Source organism: Haliaeetus albicilla, chromosome 4 (genome assembly GCF_947461875.1).
Source record: "Haliaeetus albicilla chromosome 4, bHalAlb1.1, whole genome shotgun sequence".
NCBI lineage: Eukaryota > Metazoa > Chordata > Aves > Accipitriformes > Accipitridae > Haliaeetus > Haliaeetus albicilla.
In genome coordinates, this window is record NC_091486.1 from 15222787 (window position 1) to 15242221 (window position 19435).

A 19435-nucleotide genomic window follows, 5' to 3' on the forward strand; every position below is an offset into this window, starting at 1 on the left:
TTTCTTATCATAGTGATTATACTCTGCTTTATTTACAGTATGGACAGCAGGCATTGAGGGTACTATTTATTTAATTTAGCTGCACAGCAGAGTTCTTTATAAATCAAGTGGTTTTATAGTCAAGCTGACATTATCATGAGCAAGAACTGATTGTCTTGGTTAGTTTAAGATTCTTGCTTCAAAGTCAACCATGCATTTAACACTTATCAACAAAATTAATGAGCAGACACTGGTGGCCTCTGAGGGACCAAGTAGCACTGGTGGCAGTTCTTTCAGAGAAGAATCCCCATAAAACAATACCTAATGCCTTCCTAACTGAAATAAGAATAGGATCTAAAACCTTGAAAACTGAAATAGTTTCAGCTTTAAGGTTTAAAACCTTAAAATCTTTCATATTGCTGTCTGGGCCCATACAGACAAGACTGCCTGGATGAAATACTCTTTTCCGAATGAGCAATTTCAGGGCTGATCCAATCTGAAGAATACAAACTGGGCTTAGTCTGGTGCAAAAGCAGCTGGGGGAATAACTCCATCCTTTCATGAACAGACATATTTCCTTTCAACTCCTTCATCACCTGGGAAAAAAAAGAGATGAAGCTCGAGTGTGTTCCCCAGGTATGATATGAAGTAACTGCACTTACACTGTTTAATAAGCAGAGGCAACATATAGTGCCTGGTAGTGCACATCTGCTCTGCTTTCCAATGCCAAGACAATGCTCTTTATTTAATTACCCAATGCAAAGTTCCAGACAAGTATTATGGTCATTGATATGGTATTGTGTACTCTTGTAATGTTTGTGCCTTTGTGATCAGACCTCATCTCTGATTTGCCTTATAGGCAAAGGTCTGTCTTTATCAATATGATGACCACAATAAGCCAACGCAGGTTTTTTTTGGAAAAAAAAACCCCAAACCAAAAAACTAATACTCCCCCCCCAAACAAAACAAAAAACCCCAAACTTATTTTTTTTCATCATTTTCTCCAAGACTGTGAACAGGTTGAGTAGAAGGTCTATAGACCTACTCTTTGGTCTTGGTTTGGGGCTAAGCAGATAATGTGGATATTCTGCAAGGAGTTTAACATGGAAACAAACAGTCTTGTGAATCTTGAAACTGAGGTGTAAGAATTTATTGCCCTACCCCATGTTGGAGATTGCTACTATTGTGACAGATCCAGCAGAAGGGAATTTACATCTGTGCTTCAGCTGTTCAGTTTGCAGTCTAGTGTCTTAACACACACTCACACATTCATCAGCAGGTTAAGCTGAGATGCCAGGCTGAAAACTGGAGCAGGTGAAATGCAAACACATGCTCTCTTCCTGAAAACCCACTTTCTTCCTACTCTCAGCCCTGCCAAAGCATTTCATCAGCCCTTTCCAATTTGCACAATTTCTTACTGGCTTCTTGGTATTGGGGAAGTGGAGTTGAATGCAGTGCTTGATAACTGCAGCTCAAGTTTACAAAGAGACATTATTTTTCTTCCAAAGACTTGAAAAAAACCTCTCTTCTCCCTTGATATCTCAGAGTTAGATTCTATCTGCTCAAGGTGAGGCTCACCCAGTAAGTGATTAAATAAAAGGAAAATCTTCTTAAGCAATAGGTTTGGATTCCCTTCTCCACTGCCCTGATTTTTTTAGATGTAGTTCCAAGAGAACCAAAGCTCTTTGCAGGACAGGAGTCAAATCTGTAAACCTGTAGCACCTTGGTCAGTGCTATTTCGGACTCTTGCTAGCAACGCAGAACTGAAAGGCGACAACCAATTTCTAGGCTGCCTAGGCCATTATCAGGATTTCAAGGTAATCAAGACAGAAATGTCCCAACAAGGCTGTTAACCGAATCTGCAGAACATTACTGACCTGGAAAGAACCCAGGTTGATTTTCAGGTGGGATTGTCAAGCCCAATTTCCAAGTTCTTGCACAATATGTAGTCCTCTTAGGAATGCTCTTGTGGAATAGTAGAGAGGAAAAGAAGGAAAGAACTGCAAAGAAAGAAAGAAAGGGTTGTATTGTCTTTTACAGTATGCTCATCTGCTGCAGCCTCCACAGCTCCTTTACAGCTACTGTAGGATAATCTGATGGAAGATACCGGGCTTTTCCCATCCATCCCTAAAGCACTCAAATCCCACTATAAAGTTGATATGTTGCAAACCTTTAGCAAACTCTCTCTGAAGTATACAATGAAATGTATAATGAAAATGAAATGGACAGTAGCCAGCAAGTACAAAAGCAATCTGTCACTGTAAGTCATTTCTACACAATCCTAAAATGTTGCACACAAAAGGTGTACTATCAGTCAAAAGCAGAGGAGCTTGAATGAAAAGCAGCCCTAAGCTTTTTTGTACCATGGGTCTTTAATTAGACCTAACAAATGAATATGAATTTAGAGGAGGAGAATTGGCAGGAGACTGCTGCTGATGACGCTCATCACAATGAACAGTGATGTTTTGACTCTGTAGCACAGATAAAAGTGAATGTGTGTCCTTTGTTTCTCTAACAGGATGCAACATGCATTACATGGACAAAAAAAAAAAAAAAAAATCAACCTCTGGGACTTCCAAGGCTCAATTTCTAGAGGGCACAAGGTACAAATGAAAAAGTTCATGGGAGACAATGATCCAACACTTAGCCCCAAGTCTGTTTTCTTTAGAATTAGAAAATGCTGTTTCAAAACCCAGCAATACTGAAGAGCCCACACACAGAAATGAGGAGATACGTGAAAACATAGGAGACTGGGAAGGATTAATATTAATTTGGTTCCAGTTTTACATTCATGCTAACATTTCCTGAAGACCTCATTCAATGAAGGAAGGCTGACTTGGACTCAGTAACAGACTTTTTCTACATCAGGAAGAGGAATAGATGGTGTTGCAAAACATGTGAGATGGTCACATTATGATTATTTGCTCAAGGGGCAAGGCAGATGACAGTTTGAGCTCTTGTTGCAACAGTACCCATGGAATAGGGACCCCTGGCTAGCTGGAACTGGGATGTGGCCCGGAGTAGGGAAGCAGCATTGCTACTGTGTATGATATCAACAACATCCTGAGTTTCTGCTCTCCCAGCGTGTAAGACTCACTGCAAGAAACAGTGTCACAGGTGGAATGTGTGTTGTGCAGGGGGAAGATCCTGTTGGACCACAACCTCTCTTACCTCTGGGGGAGAAGGAAGTTTTGAGAGAAGCTGGCTATAATTGAGCAGCAAGAGGTAGTAACTAAAAACAGAGGGTTGATGACTTTTTCAGGAACTTGTGAGTTTCTTGAACCAAAAGTGAGACAACAGTGTAATTTGCCTTTTGAACTCTATTACTGGATGTCTTTAGATTAATAAAGCTTGTATTCTTTGGTAGAACTTCAAATTCATTTGGAGAGTTTTGTTCTAAAATATGATCCTAAGTCAGCCAGAATGTACAGACTTAATATAAAATAATCACAACATGAATTTCTCCAACTTTCACTGTGCACTGTGAATTTTAATGACTGTGACAATCTTTTGGCCTTAGGAATGTGTTGGCCAAGCTATTAACTTTGGTGTCTTCTATAGCTGATCTGCTTTCTTCCAGATGAGCAAGATGTTTTAGTAGCAAGATTCTTCATTGCAAGAATTTCAAATATTCAAATGAGTTCTTAATTGAAAGGTCTTTGAAATAAAATATTTTCCCCAATAGTTTTGAAGATTCTATATTTCAAAGTTGTAAGTTGTAGGAAAAACATTTCTTAAAAGATGAAATTCTCATTCCCCAAAAGATAAATACAAATTAGATTTGAAGCTGCTTTTTTTTTTTTTTTTTTTTTAGGGTAGGGGAAATATGGTTCCTTCTCTTCTGACTTCATAAATGTATTGGGAAGGTGATGTGGAAATGAATGAAATTCATGGCTTGTTGTGGGTAGTAGATTTATTTATCTTTTCCAAGAACAAGATCTGCTCAGTTCATCTCACTTCAGCCTGGCTGACTGAAGTTACAACTTTTACTCACAACACATACTTCAAGACTTTTGGATCCCAATTTAGGCATGGACCAAAGCACAAACCTGACTTCAATGACTCTTAGAACAAACCAGGGCCCTGGGAAGCATGAAGAGTCTGTGAAGATGAAAAAAACCCACAGTAAAAGTGAGTATTGCCTTTATGCATCTTCAAAGTGATTCGGTCCCAGATAGAGGAAGACTTGAGTTGTTAGTCTTTTCTTTTTACTTACATGAACTCAGTCCTCCTGCTGACCATCTCACAGAGCTACATGCCTGCTGTGAGCTGTTAAAAGGACAGGGAAGGGGGGACCAAACATTTAAAAAATACAGAAGTTATGGACTGCTGTGGGAGCCGGTTTGCAGCTCCAAGTGCAAGAGCCACGTGCTTAGTGCAAGTCAGCAGTGCTCAGAAAGGAGCCAGTCAGCTCTCTGTGAAGGCCTGTGATTGAGAGTTTCTCTTTCATGAGAGGGATGTGATGGAAAGACAAAGAGACAGGATGAGACAGAAATGGAGGCAGTAGCACAGATCTGCAGAGCCCTGAAGGCAGAGCAGGTCTATGTGGGCAGCTCTGTCCAGAGCTATCTGACAGAAGCCAGGATCACCAATGTTAGAAAAAGTCCCTCGAGGAAATATTCATGGAGGGAGAATGCAAGAATGAAGTTTTTAGATATTTTTCCTTCCTATGTATATAAGGATAGAGAAAGCTGTTAGGGAAGTGCTGACAAAGCTGTAGGCCTTAAGGAAAAACTAAACTTAAAATTTTTTTATATGATACTGGAAGAAAAAATCCTAGCTCTAAATATACTGTGATCTAAGATACACTTGGATGTGCAGCTCTGTTTTGTTCTCTGGATTAACGCAGCCTGTTTGCTGCCTCTGGGTACTGCACCATAGGCTGCGGTCCTGTGGGTCCACGTTGAAGACCCTTGTCTGTCTCCATTGATTTTCTGAGATCCTGGAGGCGCATTTAGCTCTTCAAGTGTGCTTTGTGTGCCTTCACATGCCTCTGTCCTCTCATCGGTTAAAGGCCTTGCTGAAAACAGCTGGTAGGAAAAGAATGCTACTCTTCTGTGCTCATCTTTGACAGAAACGAAGAAAACTATGATTAAAACCCCTCTAAAGTGTTTCACCTGTTTCACCATATTTTAATGAAAAAAATCTGTAGAAAAGCTTCTTCACAAAACTGAAAAGCTAGATGGAAATCGCTTTAGACAGCTGATAAAAACAGGGTTTGTAAAAAGACAACCACACAGGACCAGATACGAAGGTAGAGAGAAAGCTCTCACTGCTGCAAGTGGGCTTTTTTGATCAGAGATGGGTCAAATCATAAAAATCAGATTCAGATCTCTCATAAGACCCAGGCCTCTTCAGGTATTCTTAAAGTTCAAGCTAATTTCTGGCTGCTCTCTCATAAGACCCAGCCCTCTTCAGGTATTCTTAAAGATCAAGCTCATTTCTGGCTGCAGTATCATCCTCTTCTGCACCCGAGGGCGGAACCGAGAAGCAGGATTGCACCTCGGTTTCAGAGCACATTAGACAAGGTATTGCCACCCCTCGAGATGAAAGAGGAAAGTCGACAGGTCGCAGGCAGTGTCAGAGCAGGGGTGCCCAGCAGCCACACCAAAGCAGGGCAAATGATGCTGCTCACTCTTCTGCACAGCAAAAGGCAAGGCAAGTTGGGGTGTAGGTTTTACTTGTCAGGGGTGTGGCTGAGGGGAAAAAAAGGTTTGGCAATTACGAGGGAATTACAAAATCCCACAGCCATTGTGTATTTCATAGAAAAAAAGACAAAGGAAGAAAAAAAGAAGTGCCTCTGAATCACAGTCTCTCCCTCTCTTTGGCTGCTCAGCAGTGGAGCTCAGTGAGAAAATAAGATCTTTCCATAACCATTTTCTGCCTCAAGATGAGAAGGTAGCTCAGAGTGCCTCAAATACTGTTGCTGCCTTGCAACACCAAGTAGCATTCCACTGTACTCATTTATAACCGATGGGAGGAAGCAAAGAGATAAGAACAAGCTCTAATATTTTATTACCCTTTCCAATCTGATTAATCCAATTTAGTCTGAGGAATGTAAAGAAAGAAAATAGCAATTCTTTGTACTCCATTCTCGCTTTTCATTACGAGTGCCTAATGAACGTTAATGAATTAATTTTCAGACACCTTTCTGAAGCAAAGTATTTTTGCACCTGACCTGCCCACACTGAGAAAGGGAGGGGTAAAATGACTAAATACTATAGGTCTTTTGCATTAATCATTTATATATATCTATTATTCATTTTGCAGGCAGCTAAAAAAATTCAGCAATTAAGTCTTTGTCAGAAATCATGGGAATTGAAATAATGGAAAGTAAAAGAAAGTGCTGTCTCCTACTCCTTTAAACACAAGAAGAAACCTTATCTAACTATGCATTATACTTTCCTCAGTCCAGTTTCAGAAAGTAAAAGTAGAGTTGTTTTTTTTTTTCTTTTGTATTTGAAAATTTCTAATTAGTACTATGTTCTACATTATAGGGACACTTATAAATTAATGTGGATTAGAAATATTAGTATTTTAAAAATAAGGCTACACTGGAAAATTGCTAGATTTAGTGTAGCAAATCTGTGGCATAAAATGTTAATTTGTTCTCATGCTTTTTGGGTACTGCTAATATATACATACACATACACATATATATAAATTCAATATATATACTTGCAGTGTCAGAACATGAGGTGATATCCGACAGAACGAATCTCCTTCCTCTTATATTTTGCTCATCCCTTGGTTAAGATAGGAATATATAAAATACCATACACCTCTGGATTGAATTAATAATAGAAATAGTACACAGACATGATAGTTAAAGAATTTTAAACTAATAAAAATAATTAATAACTTCAAAAACCCACAGTAAACATATTCCATTAATTAACAGAATATGCCAAGAGTTCTTATATAACTACAAAGCTCTGGAGATAAAATGTAATTTCATGCTAGCTCTTCTTGCACTGCTTATTGCTTTAAAGTAACTGTATCACTGAAAGTATTTAAGAGAGCAATTGCTCTTGGGGATATAAAAATCCTTAGATGTTTTCAACTAAATAAACTGGCAGCCCCATTAAAATAAAGATAAAGGCACATTATCAAACAAGTGGTAATTAGAGTAGTGATTCTTTCTGCATGAACAACCCCCCCAAAAAGTATTAATTAGTGATAAATATCACCTGAGATTAAGCTGAGCCGATATTAAATTCAAGTGCTCAAGTTCATGTTGTATAGTGTATATTTTGCAAATTAAACAGCTTAGACTAGTGCAAGAATTTATGGACAGACACTATAGTGATTTTGCACCAGTGAAATGTGGGTTTATATATTTTAAACCACTGGGCTACATTTTATTGCTTTTCTCAATAGAGAATTAGAATAAAACAATTTTAGGCTCCAGAAAGATTATTAGGGCTTATTTCGCTCTTATTTAGGGCCAGACACAGGAAAACAGAGCAAGTGCACGAAGACTCAGCAATGCTTGGGATCTTCACAATGTTTCCTTTCCGTACCGACACAGGCTGGTGGTGCACACAGTACTCTGGCTATGGGAGCTGTACACGTCTCTCAAATGGCTGGAAGCTGTTCCTAAAATCACAGTTGTCTTGTTTGTTTTCTACTACTTATTAAAATATTTTGCTTCAGATTTGCCAGCTTTTCTTGGCAAAAGCACTAGATATAGAAGTGCTCCCTTCTTGGAAAAAAAAATTAAAAAAAGAAAAAAAAAAGAAAATTATTTTGTTTGCATGAATCGCATTGTTCCAGGTTCTCCAAACTTGTAAAACAATTGCTGAAGATCAGGGGTGGCATGAAGGAATTATCTAAGCTGGCAGCTGCATCTCATGCTGATGGCCACATTTTTGTGGTGCTGGTTATTCCTGTTAGCTGTAGATGAGCTAGGAACATTTTCCCAGTTTGAACAGTCCAGTATTTAGATCAGGGAAACAAATCCCACAAAGCGTCCGCAGTGATTCCTGCTGATCCCTGGCGCTTCCTTCATCCAACCTGGATGGTCTGAGCAGCCATCTCCCCTCCCAGCTTCTGGGCATCCTTCTTTTGGCCTTGCCTGGAGCCAGGGGAAGGAGGAACATGAAAACAAACAGCAGCCAGGCCAGAAACACCCAACTGGTGCATGCTGGCATCTCTGTTTGCTGGAGTCAGCTCTGGATTAAGGACTGCAGAGAAAGTAACTGTTTGGCTCCATGTCTGGGTTTATTTCATCCACATTTTTCTTCAACTCCACCACTACCACAACAATGGCCCCTGGCTGCCTTATCTCTGGGCACTGATCCAGGGACTGTATTTGCTCTTTGAGGCGCAGAATGCCTGTAAAGCTCAAGGGCAGCAGGAACCTCAAGATCACAATGTTGTCCAACCGACGGAGGAAGATGGAAATCCACCCTGTGCCTGTGTGGATTGTTTTGTTGTGCTGAAACAACATTGCACCATAAATCTCAAGCTCGGTGCATTTAATTTTGTCTGACAATCCTTGAAGTCCGTTCAGTCAAAGGGGCTCTGAGGCGGTTCAGCTGATATCCTAATCTCTCCTACTTAGGCAGCAGTTGCTGTTCATGGGCAGTACCGCAATAATACAATTGAAAAGTCTGTCCTGGCTCTGTGCTAAAATAGAAATGAGACCGGCTAAATTGTAAAGTGGGCCTTAACAGTGCAGATTTTGTGACTAATAAAAAAGAGTCTTTGTGTACAAGTCATTACTGCTCCTAATTTGTAGAGAAGACACGACCACGTGAACATATTTCTGCTGGAAACTGCCACTCACGTGTTGCAGAAAGGCTGCCCGCCATGGCCAACACATCATGGAAAGCCTGTCTCACCTTACGCAGTGATCTCCTCAAAGGAAAAGCACTGCTGGCTGCGCACACGCACCTCTCCCTCCTGTTGGCACTTGTGAGCTCCTGACATGGACGCAGGAAGCTTCAAGAGGGCACGGGGCCATGCAGACAGATGGGCAGGAGGATCAACACGCCAGAGAAACGGGATGTGTTTCAGGAGTTGAGTAACTGGGCCTGTATACTCATCCAGGGATGTCGGTACAGCAGTTTGGGCTGGATGCCTGCACACGAGATTGAAGGGATACCTTATTGCCTCACCGCTGCAGCACAGGGCGTGATGAATTAGGCACTTAGCATTTATATGGTGTTTATATGGTCAAAGCACTGTCCTGACATTACCTAATTAAACAGCACAGCACCCTTCAGAGAGAAGCGCGATGTTCACTTCACTGATGGGAAAACAGATGGGAAAAATTGTGTGTTTTGGCCATCAGCAGCAGAATCAGGATTCTGCCAGGATGTCCCAGCTCCCTGCCCAGTGCTTATTTCTTTAAGCTCATCTATGCAAAAGGCAGTGTGTGCTAGTCTGCAGTTGCCGAAGGGGAAATTTTGTTTCTAGGGACTTGTTTCTTTGCAAGTTGATTTCCATTGCCTGTAAGAAACATTTATTGACCTCAGTGAAAGACAAAATTTTCCCTGAATTCTCTGACCAGCCCCCCATCCGTGCCTTCTGGTGCACAGGTTTGTGTGTGATCACCAGATAACAGAGGCACTGATTTTCATTCATGCTCAGTTTACAGAAAAAGCTAAGATGCTTCTCTGAGCATTTCTCCCTCTTTGCCACTGCAATGCCGAACAACTCAGTAGACTTTTTATGTTATTTGGTTACAGTACCTACAGACAGACACGAAAGCAGTTTTTAATGGAAACATTTCCTTTCTGGGGGAAATTCTGGAGCCAAAATTGCCGTCTCTCTGTTGGGCTCTCTTTTATGGAGATGGCTGGCTGAGCTGACAGAACCACATCATGCTGCAAAACTGGGAGCCGCAGGGAGGGAGTCTCTGCTGCCACAAAGTTGTTCGCTTGCTGGTGCAGCTAGAGCTGCACTGCTGGCACCGCACCTGAGCACCTGGCGTGTGCTGGGATGGAGCTACAAGGAGCTAGGCTGGGATGGAGGGGGCAGGGACCCCCATGACTGCCCCGGGCTCCTCCGGCACCCTGTTCAACAACCATCCTCTCTGCTGGCCCCGTGGACACCTGAAGCCTTTACAGCATGAACATATTTATGTATTCTTCCGCCTCCTTGGGAATGTCTTGTAACCCAGCAGTCGTTAAGAAGAAAGTATTTGGGGGAATTTCTGTCCCTCTGGTGTTTCAGTCTTTCAGCACAAGAAGGCAGTTGTTGGAGAGAAAGGGCACAAACTTTTTAGAAACTACTCCTTCCACCCACAGACTCCTTCCTGTGGAGTAAATGGGCACAGACTGGTCCTTCATGTGGGAGATAATGATCAATATTTAGCCAGGAGGATTGATGAACGTTATATTTATTATGTACATCTGTAAAGGCCCTTCAGTCCCTGTATGTAACTCATCACTTTTAATACAGCAGGCATAAAAAAGCCTCTTTACACTCTGTTCTTTTCTATAATAGGCAAACTGTAATGTTCTTTGCTCTCATGCTGCTTCATTTTCAAACACAGCACATGTAAACAAGTTTAGCAATAAATTATACATAAGTGTAATAGCAACAAATATTTCAGGGAGCTAACTGGCAAGTTTATTCTGTGAATATGAATGATAAATAATTGCTTTATTTGCTTAAACTAGCTTGAATGTATATTTAAAACGTTTGGCATTCCACACCTTTTCAAGTCAATGACAAAATCCTCTGCACTATTAGTGGGGCTCAGATTTTATCCATGGACAGAATAAATTAGCCATCATTTTAATTTTTATCCCCTGAATGAATTAATAGTAATTGATCTTCCCTAATGTTTTTCACTGATTCACCTTTCTTGTGATATACATCTTATGTTGATGAGAAATCGTTCAAGTTTTCCTGCTATAAGGCCTAGTGGAAGACTGCTGCATCCAGTGCTGGACTTAAAATTTCTCAGCATTATGTAATGCAAGTCCCTGAACTATACAAATAATCTTTTTTTTTTCCCTAAGAGACTCCTTAAGGTTTAATTACCCGTGGTGCAACCACTAGCACACTCCAATAAAAACAGTATTTCCTATGAGAAACCATTTGTCCCTTCTCCTTCTCTCATCCACAACAGAAATCTGTGGGTGGACTGTAGATACATCACGAAGTGCTGCTGCAAATTGGGTCTGCAACAGGCATTTGTTTACTGCCTTCCATCCTGAGATTTGCACCTGGAAAAGGCAGGCTGCTGTTCATGGCCCCACGTACACCCTGGGTTGGAGAACAGCCAGGGGTCCACCTTTTGCTGCTAGTGTAGTCTATGAGCAACTTAACTCCCTGTTGCACTAAAGGTCAGCAGCCACATTATCCGAGCTGAGCAGACTCTCAGCCTGGGGCCCAGGTTTTATTCCAGCTTTCCAACACACACAGGCCATGTGATGCCATCAAGAAAAGCATTGTCCATTCAAAACCTTTTTCTTCCAAACCAGAACTTTCCTTTCAATGACGTGCTAATGCAGGTACACAGCAACCGACCCACTGCCACTGGTGAGTGACACCAATACAAATCCCCTGCTTATGAGTTGATTACCTAATCAGGCAGCTTACAGGGCCCATCTCAGCTTACTCAGTAACCATAATTTCTTGGAAGTGAATGAATTGACATCAACATCTCTCCCAGAAAATGAAGAACTGAATGCATGGCTGAGGAAAAAAAAAAAGATGATTGTGGTTTTTCAGTACATGCCACTGGGAAGGACTCTTTCTGTTCAAGCCCACAATAATTTTCTTAGTGGGTACTTGAAACAGTTAATAGTGAAATGTATAGGAAGGAGCTGCAGCTGCAGGCTCCCTTCATGGAGTGCTAAAAATAAGCAGGGCATTGTTACTCTTCCTTTACCATAGGAGGAAAAGTCCTATGGTTCAACATGAACAAAGACCACAAAAATGTGCTTGTCTGTTTGAGGCACGAAGGTACTTTATGGATTAGTGTAAGGTTTGAAGTGGTCTCAGCAACAGACTGAACAAGTGTCAGATATGCATACAGGAGTGGCATTTTCTAAAAGCCATGCTACAGCAGATAAGAGACATCTTCCAAAAATTTTCATGAGTCAAATCTCACAAATAGTCAAATATGAAAGTTTCACTACTGTTATCTGGTGATATGAAAAGATTCTCATCAAATATATCTTTGCCTTCATCCTGGTAAAACCTTGATAATGATCCAGCACAGCAGTTCTTCCACAAGTGATGTGGTAGTGTATAAATCTGTCTGGATGCAGGTCTCCTCCCTTTCCGTTTTATGTTCTTCACAGCTGGGAAAAAATAACACAATCTTTTTCTAGCACCTCTGAGCTTCTGGAGGCTTGGTTTTGTCCCAACACTGACTAGAGGAGCCTTTCACAACAGGAAAAAATGAACTTCCTGTGCTAGGGAAGTGATCGCTCCCCTGTACTCAGCACTGGTGAGGCTCCACCTCAGATATTGTGTTCAGTTTTGGGACCCTCACTCCAGGAAAGACATTGAGTTGCTGGAGCGTGTCCAAAGAAGAGCAATGAAGCTGGTGAAGGGTCTAGAGCACAAGTCTTACGAGGGGCAGCTGAGGGAACTGGGATTGTTTAGTCTAAAATAAGGAGGCTGAGGGGAGACCTTATTGCTCTTTACAACTACCTGAAAAGTGGTTGTAGCGAGGTGGGTGCTGATCTTTTCTATCAAGTGAATAGTGATAGAACAAGAGGAAATGGCCTCAAGTTGTGCCAGGGGAGGTTCTGATTGGATATTAGGAAAAATTTCTTCACCAAAAGGGTTATCCAGCAATGGAACAGGCTGCCCAGGGAAGTGGTTGAGTCACCATCCCTGGAGGTATTTAAAAGACATGTAGATGTGGCACTTAGGGACATGGTTTAGTGGTGGACTTGGAAGTGTTACATTTATGGTTGGACTCAATGATCTTAAAGGTCTTTTCCAATCTAAATGATTCTATGATTCTATGAAGAATGGAGCTTTGCTAGTGGGTGTTATATCACAGTCTCAAGGCCAAAAATAAGGGTGTGGATTAATGGCAAAATAACTCAGTTTAACCGGGCCAAAGCAAACTGCAAAGTAATTGGCACATTTTCTATGCAAAACGTTTGATATCTCTAGATTTACATATTTGTTTTTGCTGCTTGCTTCTGGGAGTTGATGACTACACTCAACCTAAATCAAATATTTATTGTATTCTTGCTTGCAAATGATTCACCACTGATAAAAATTATCAAAGCTTAGTAAAATTAAGTAGCAGTTTGTTATCGCAGCTATGTATCAAGAGAAGAGCTATATATTGATAACTCTCTCCAGAACTGCACCTACAATTTAGAATTGGAAAAAAGAAGGAAGGTATTCAAGGTCATGGAGAAAGAAATTTTCAAATTACCAAGATCCCTCCTGCACCTTAAAGAACCCTAAGCAGATAGACATTAAGATCAGGAGGGAATATCACAATTGCCTTTTTTTTTGCCAGAGGCTCAATAACGTCTGATGAGCTTTAATGCCTGTAACGCATTTGAACCACAGAATATGCTTTAAAAAGATACTGGATCCTGATTTGGAGACTCACAGGAGTGGAAACTGTCTTGTACCTGCAGTAGCCCCATGATTATTGAAACTGAAGCTAGCACACAGAAAAAATGCAAAATTCATAGAAAATTTCCTTTTTATGATATCAGAAGTCAAAGGCATATTGAACATCTGAAATAATCTGCAGTGATTTTAGAAAAACAAAAAGATATTGGGTGTCCATGCACTGTTGTGCAGGATCTAATTCTGACAAGTAGTTACTGAGATTTTCGCAAGAGCACCAGGTTGTAAGCTGATCCAATGAGACAAAATGTAGTTATTTGACTTCAAATGACTGAAATTTGGGATAGTAATGTCTCAGATCCTTAACATAACATGGAATTTCTACAGATATCCAGGGCTGATTTTTTACATCTTTGCATCTACATAATCACCCTAATTACTTATTTCTAGTTCATCAAAAGTGAATTTTGACCTGTAGCTCAGTACACTTTTAAGACAATATAAATGTTAGATTGGAATCAGACAGACAAGACAGAACATCTATTCACACACTCCCACTACTTCCCATAAGATTTTAATGGGCACGAGAGGTCACTCATTTACCTCCAGGCCAGATTGCCATAGGAAATGGCACAGTTGCAGACATACTGCTTCTTTAGGGACTCGCTGGGGAAGAACACTTCACATGAAAGCATACCAATTTGTGTTTCTCTTGTTGCGTGCTAGAGGAAAAAACTTTTTAAGAAAGTGCTTCACAGCTGTTTTAAGAGAAGAGGGAGGGAAGAGAGTATTTGACTAAAAACCAGAGAGCCCATGAATAAAACCGCCTCCTGTTAGAGATGGGAGTCTCAGCTTTGAGTTCCCGAGCTTGATCAGCTAGAACCAATCTCTACCATATTCACCTTAGGGGTAGGAAGGGGAAAGGCTGCAGCCTCCTACTTATTCTGGGATCAGTCCCCAGATTTTCATTCTCAGCTCTCCTCCCACACCAAAGAAACATTCCCAACATGGAAATGCATTTTAGATTGGTAGATTTCCATGAAAATGATGCTTTTGAACAGGTGCTGTGCCACAACAAAAGCATTTGCTAGAACCTTTCTAGTGAACACCACTGATTAGCTGGCAAAAGACCAAGCTTGCTTTTTAAGAGAGGAACATACTGATTAACATGTAATTTTACTGTTAAAGAAACAGATCTTTTTTTCCCCCCAAAAGAGTTGCATGCTGAATTTCAGTTCCTACCATGCTGAAGTTGTAAACTGGGTACTCAAGCGACAGCATTCTGGTAGCTATCATATCATTTCGCTTCTTTCTGAAGGATAACAGTAAAGCTGAGGCTTTCAGATAACGTTTCAATTAGCTTTAACTGAGACAAGGGAACTGCGGCAATGGTTGGCAAAGGAAGGAGATCCTTTGCTTCAGGGATTGCTGGTAGCTGGGAAATCCGAGTGCCTTATTCTTCAGAGGAATAGGGAGAATTCCTCTTATTGCAGAACAGTTTCATGTCCACTAATTTAATGATATTCCTTTGCTTTTCATCAACTCCAAGCTATGCAGTGAACATTAGCTCAGTCTAGGAGCATAAGGGGGTGAATGTAGAGTTACTTATAGCAGCTTTTAAGGTGAGAGATGTTCCACTCTAGCTGGGAGCACTTGAAGGTCCCATCGAGGCTCTTTAAAAGAACTTTAACCATTCCTCTTATTTTTTAAATGAAAAGGGAAAACAATTTTTTTCTGAGATGACTATAGGAAAAATCAAGGCAAGCAGAGTTAATTCTGTGAAGGGCCAGGAAATAGCTTCCCTGCATAAGCTAAGAGGAAAATAGTTTTGAAACCCAAACTATCTGTCAGAGAGCTCCATCTGTATCTAGGACACTTGTTTGTGGCTAAGGCATAATGCAGCCTGGCATTTCCTGCCCTGACAAAAAAAAAAAAAAAAAAAAAAAAAAATCAGCATAGAGACAGCAAAACCATTTAGCTTTTGATCTAAACCCCAGAACTGTATGCTTAACGTAGGCCTTCCTCTCAATACCCTGCTGCTCCTTGCTCCTTGCTCCTTTTTGTAGACCCTGCTCTGAATCCTAGCCTAGAAATCCACTAGTTGTAGAAAGCAAAGGAGCCCTCACAAGTTTCCCCAACTGCTTCTGCCCTTCCACACTGCTAACCTAACAGCCCCCCCCAGCCTGTCAGTCTCTATATTTAACACTGCATTTATTGCTCCAGCTGCAGTCTTTTATGGCAGTGGCTTTGTGCCAGCAGCTGGTTTCACACCTGAGGGCAGTAATGAACTGCTGCTGGCTACCGGTGAGTTGACACAATCCCACATCACTCTGCTGAAGCGGGAAGATATTATTATCTCATTTTATAGGTGAAGAACAGATTCAGGGGCTTAAACCCAGATGCCCCAGAGTATGCAGACATTTTGTATGGAGCACAGTGAGGCACTTTGCACTTTTAAGGATCTGAGCTTAGTCACTTGTGAAAGATGGTAAGCTGTTATGTGACAAAAGAGAAGACGTGTCTCTTCTCCCTGCCCAAGAGGCTTTTTTGAATCATTTGAGTCCTTTCTTACAGGCTTGTGTTCTTAGATTGACTACAAGATGGAGGAATACAAGAAAGGTGCACACATTCATTGAATTTGCAAGAATAGCATTTCCTCCTATAAACGAGGAGAGATGGGTTTTAAATAAGAGTGGCCTTGCAAGTTATGAGCAGCCTTAGGAACTTAACTGTTTCTGGAGGAACCAGGGTTATGCAAGGTCAGAATAAACCTGAGTCCCAATCCCGGACATGTTTTCCAACTTAAACAATGTCGCAAGAGAAACACCTCACAGAGAGGCAAGGGAGGCAGGGAACTACGCGCTTCACCCATGGAGAGAAACTAAGCTGTTTGAAGGTCACTGCTTATTAGAACAATTGACTGCACGTTAAATCAGCAGGGTGTTAATATCCAAGGATTTTGGCTCCAGTCCTACAAAGTCCTTATGCCAACTCCAGGTTGGTTTTCTGTACCTGGAACTTGCTTCTTCCTTCCTGTTATTTCTTTGCAAGGGAGCTAAAAGTGTGAAGGACTTTGCTGAGATCACACTTTCTTTCTGGAATCTGTTTTTTTATAGAAGTTCATATCAAAGACACTTCCAGGGTGCCGCTTTCAAAAAGATGTCAGCTTCTCTACAGGTGATACTTACTCCCATCTGGGAGATCAGCTCTATGAACAGGCTGACAGACAAAATGCGTTCAGTCTGAAGTCACTTCTCCCCAGATTCCACTCCTCAATTAAATAAAAACCAAAACCAAACCAACCACAAACCAAACAATTTGATGTATCAGCTGGCAGTGATACACACTGCCTGACCCAGGGCTGGCTCTCCCTCTAGGTGGGAGAGGAAAAAGTCCGTTGTGTGCTTTTGTGGGCTATTCACCAGGCCGGGCTCTGGAAAGGGGAGCTCCAGTCATTCAGCCCTGATGATTATTGCTCTGTGTCCAAACAGCTGAGACAGACGGAAAGGCCAATGCTTGTGTAAGGTGACATGTGAGAGAAGCATGACCAGACCTGAGACACCCGGCTGTCAATTTGATATGTCTGGAAGTACTTGCTGCATTTATCCGGTGCCAGTTAGAGAGTAGGATAAATAATGGTGTGAAACTTGCTAGCTTATTTGCTTGTTCTTGTCTGTCTTTCTTTTTCCATTCTCCAGCCACTAATGTGTTATAGTTTGTCAGCAACCTATGCACGTGGCCAGACATGGCAGAAAGCCAGGGGGCTGCAGCCTGGAGACTGGATGAGCTATCATCAAAGTCCAGAAGGTAAGATGAGACCTGTGCTGGACTCCTTCAACAGGACAATACCATCAAGCTCAATTCTAATTTTTGTTGCATTTTTATAACCTCAGCTGCCAAAACCACATTTCTTTCTCCTTCTTCATGTCTTCCATTACAAAAGTTACCTGGACAAGCTTACCCCAAGTTGCCCTACCAAGGAGTTTTCCAGTCCTGTAGGAATCACTCTTAAAAGAAGACTGGCCTTCATCCTCATCCATCTTGGCTCTCTTCTGTAGCTGTCAGAAGCTGTAGCTGTTATCACGGCTCTGCTAATATTAGTACTTTCCTTGTGGTATCAGTTGAAAGATCCTACCACTCCCCCATGGATCTGCTGCCTTGGACTCTGATCACACACCGAATGACAGTCACTGTCCTAAATCACTTATGATCTACATAGATGAGACATGCTGATTTGACAGAGGAACCATACAGTAAAATCAGCATTTAAAGATGTTCAGTGCTTTACCAAATCATTCAAAGAGTTTAGGTCCCAGGAAGCAAAACAGCAGGTAGATTCTTCAGAGGCTCCTCTGATGATGTATATGTAAGTATGCACTGTAGGTGGAGCACACGAAATCACAACTGACCGTCTTAAAAGCTAAACCAAAGCTGTCTAAGGACTAGACAGAGAACTACTAACAGAAATTAACCATTTTTCCAAAGTCTTTGCCTGGTGTTTTCTTTGTTTTGATGGTAAATAATAACAGCAACAACAAATTTGCTTAATGGAAAGAAATTACTTTCAGTTCTTCAACTCTGATAGTTTTCACTTTGGTATTTTTAGCAAAGGAAAGAGAAAGTAGCAATTTGATCTCATGAGAAGTACAGTATTTGCCATTAGAAATTTTGTAAATTTTTTTTCCATGTCATCCTAGTATTTAATAACACTTTGGCACTCAGGCTTTCACTTTTGCTCAACTGCAGACTTGAGCTATAGTTCAGGTATAATATCATTTCCATCAGGCTTTCACTTTTGCTCAACTGCAGACTTGAGCTATAGTTCAGGTATAATATCATTTCCAACTGTGATCATTTCAACTCCTGTAAAAAAAAAAAAAAAAGATTTTTTTTAATGTATAAAAAAGTTATTTTTAGGCATTCACTTGCCTCTAAAATTGCTCTTGGTGACAACTATTCCAGGACATGACTGGCTAGGTGTCTGCAAACATTTTACTGCCTGTCAGGCTAACTTGGTTTCACCATCTCAGGAGAACGGCTTGAATTCTAGCGAAGAGTAATAGGGACATGATGAAAATGCTTGTAGAATAGACGATAAGGCTTCTACAGGTAAACATTGTCTTTGGTAGACCTAATTAACTGGGGTAAAAAAAAATCAGAACAAATAATTAAATAAATAAATAAAGTAACCCTCCAAAACCCAGCAGCAGATAGCTACATTAGCATGAATATTTCATGTCTGATCTGAGGATGCCCACACAGAATTTTATTTTGTTCTGGGGTTTGCTGGTTGTCTTAAGTATGAAAAAAACCACCTAGAAATTCTGCAAGGTCTTAGCTACATGTCTCTGTTCCTGGTATTTCGTGCAGAGACTGGTACCTTTTGCACATTTAGACCAGCTGTGTGCAATTTGGAGTATAAAAAACAACTGGAGAAAAAAAAAAAAGCCATTTCCATTTGGACAAAAAGGCTAAAAAAAAGATCAATCAAAGCTCAGGCCTGTGGAGTGCTATCAATAATAAGAGGACCTGACAGCATTTGGCTTAAACTTGTCCATTTTGGGCAAGGATAGTCTGTTGTTTCAACAGTTTTGAAAGGCAGAAAATGGCATGCGTGATCCTCAAAGGGCTGCACCACAGCTCCTGTGCCCATCATATGTCAACATACATTAGGTTTCCTTTTCTGCTGGGAAACTGCTGTCAGTCTGATGGCTCAGTGTACTCATGTTTATGACATTAATAGTGCTTCTGGGGGACCTGGAAGGCTGAAGCTCTTTGTTGCATATGATGATTTGGGGGGATGGAGTAGAGGTTAATGATCAGAGGGGTTTGGATCAGATGGTTTGGTGGTGGCACCTTGGTTGTCAAGCTCCTTTTACCCTCCCAACCCTTGCAGTTCAATTAAAGCCAAGCAGAGATAATTCCCCTTTGGCCATGCTGTTGT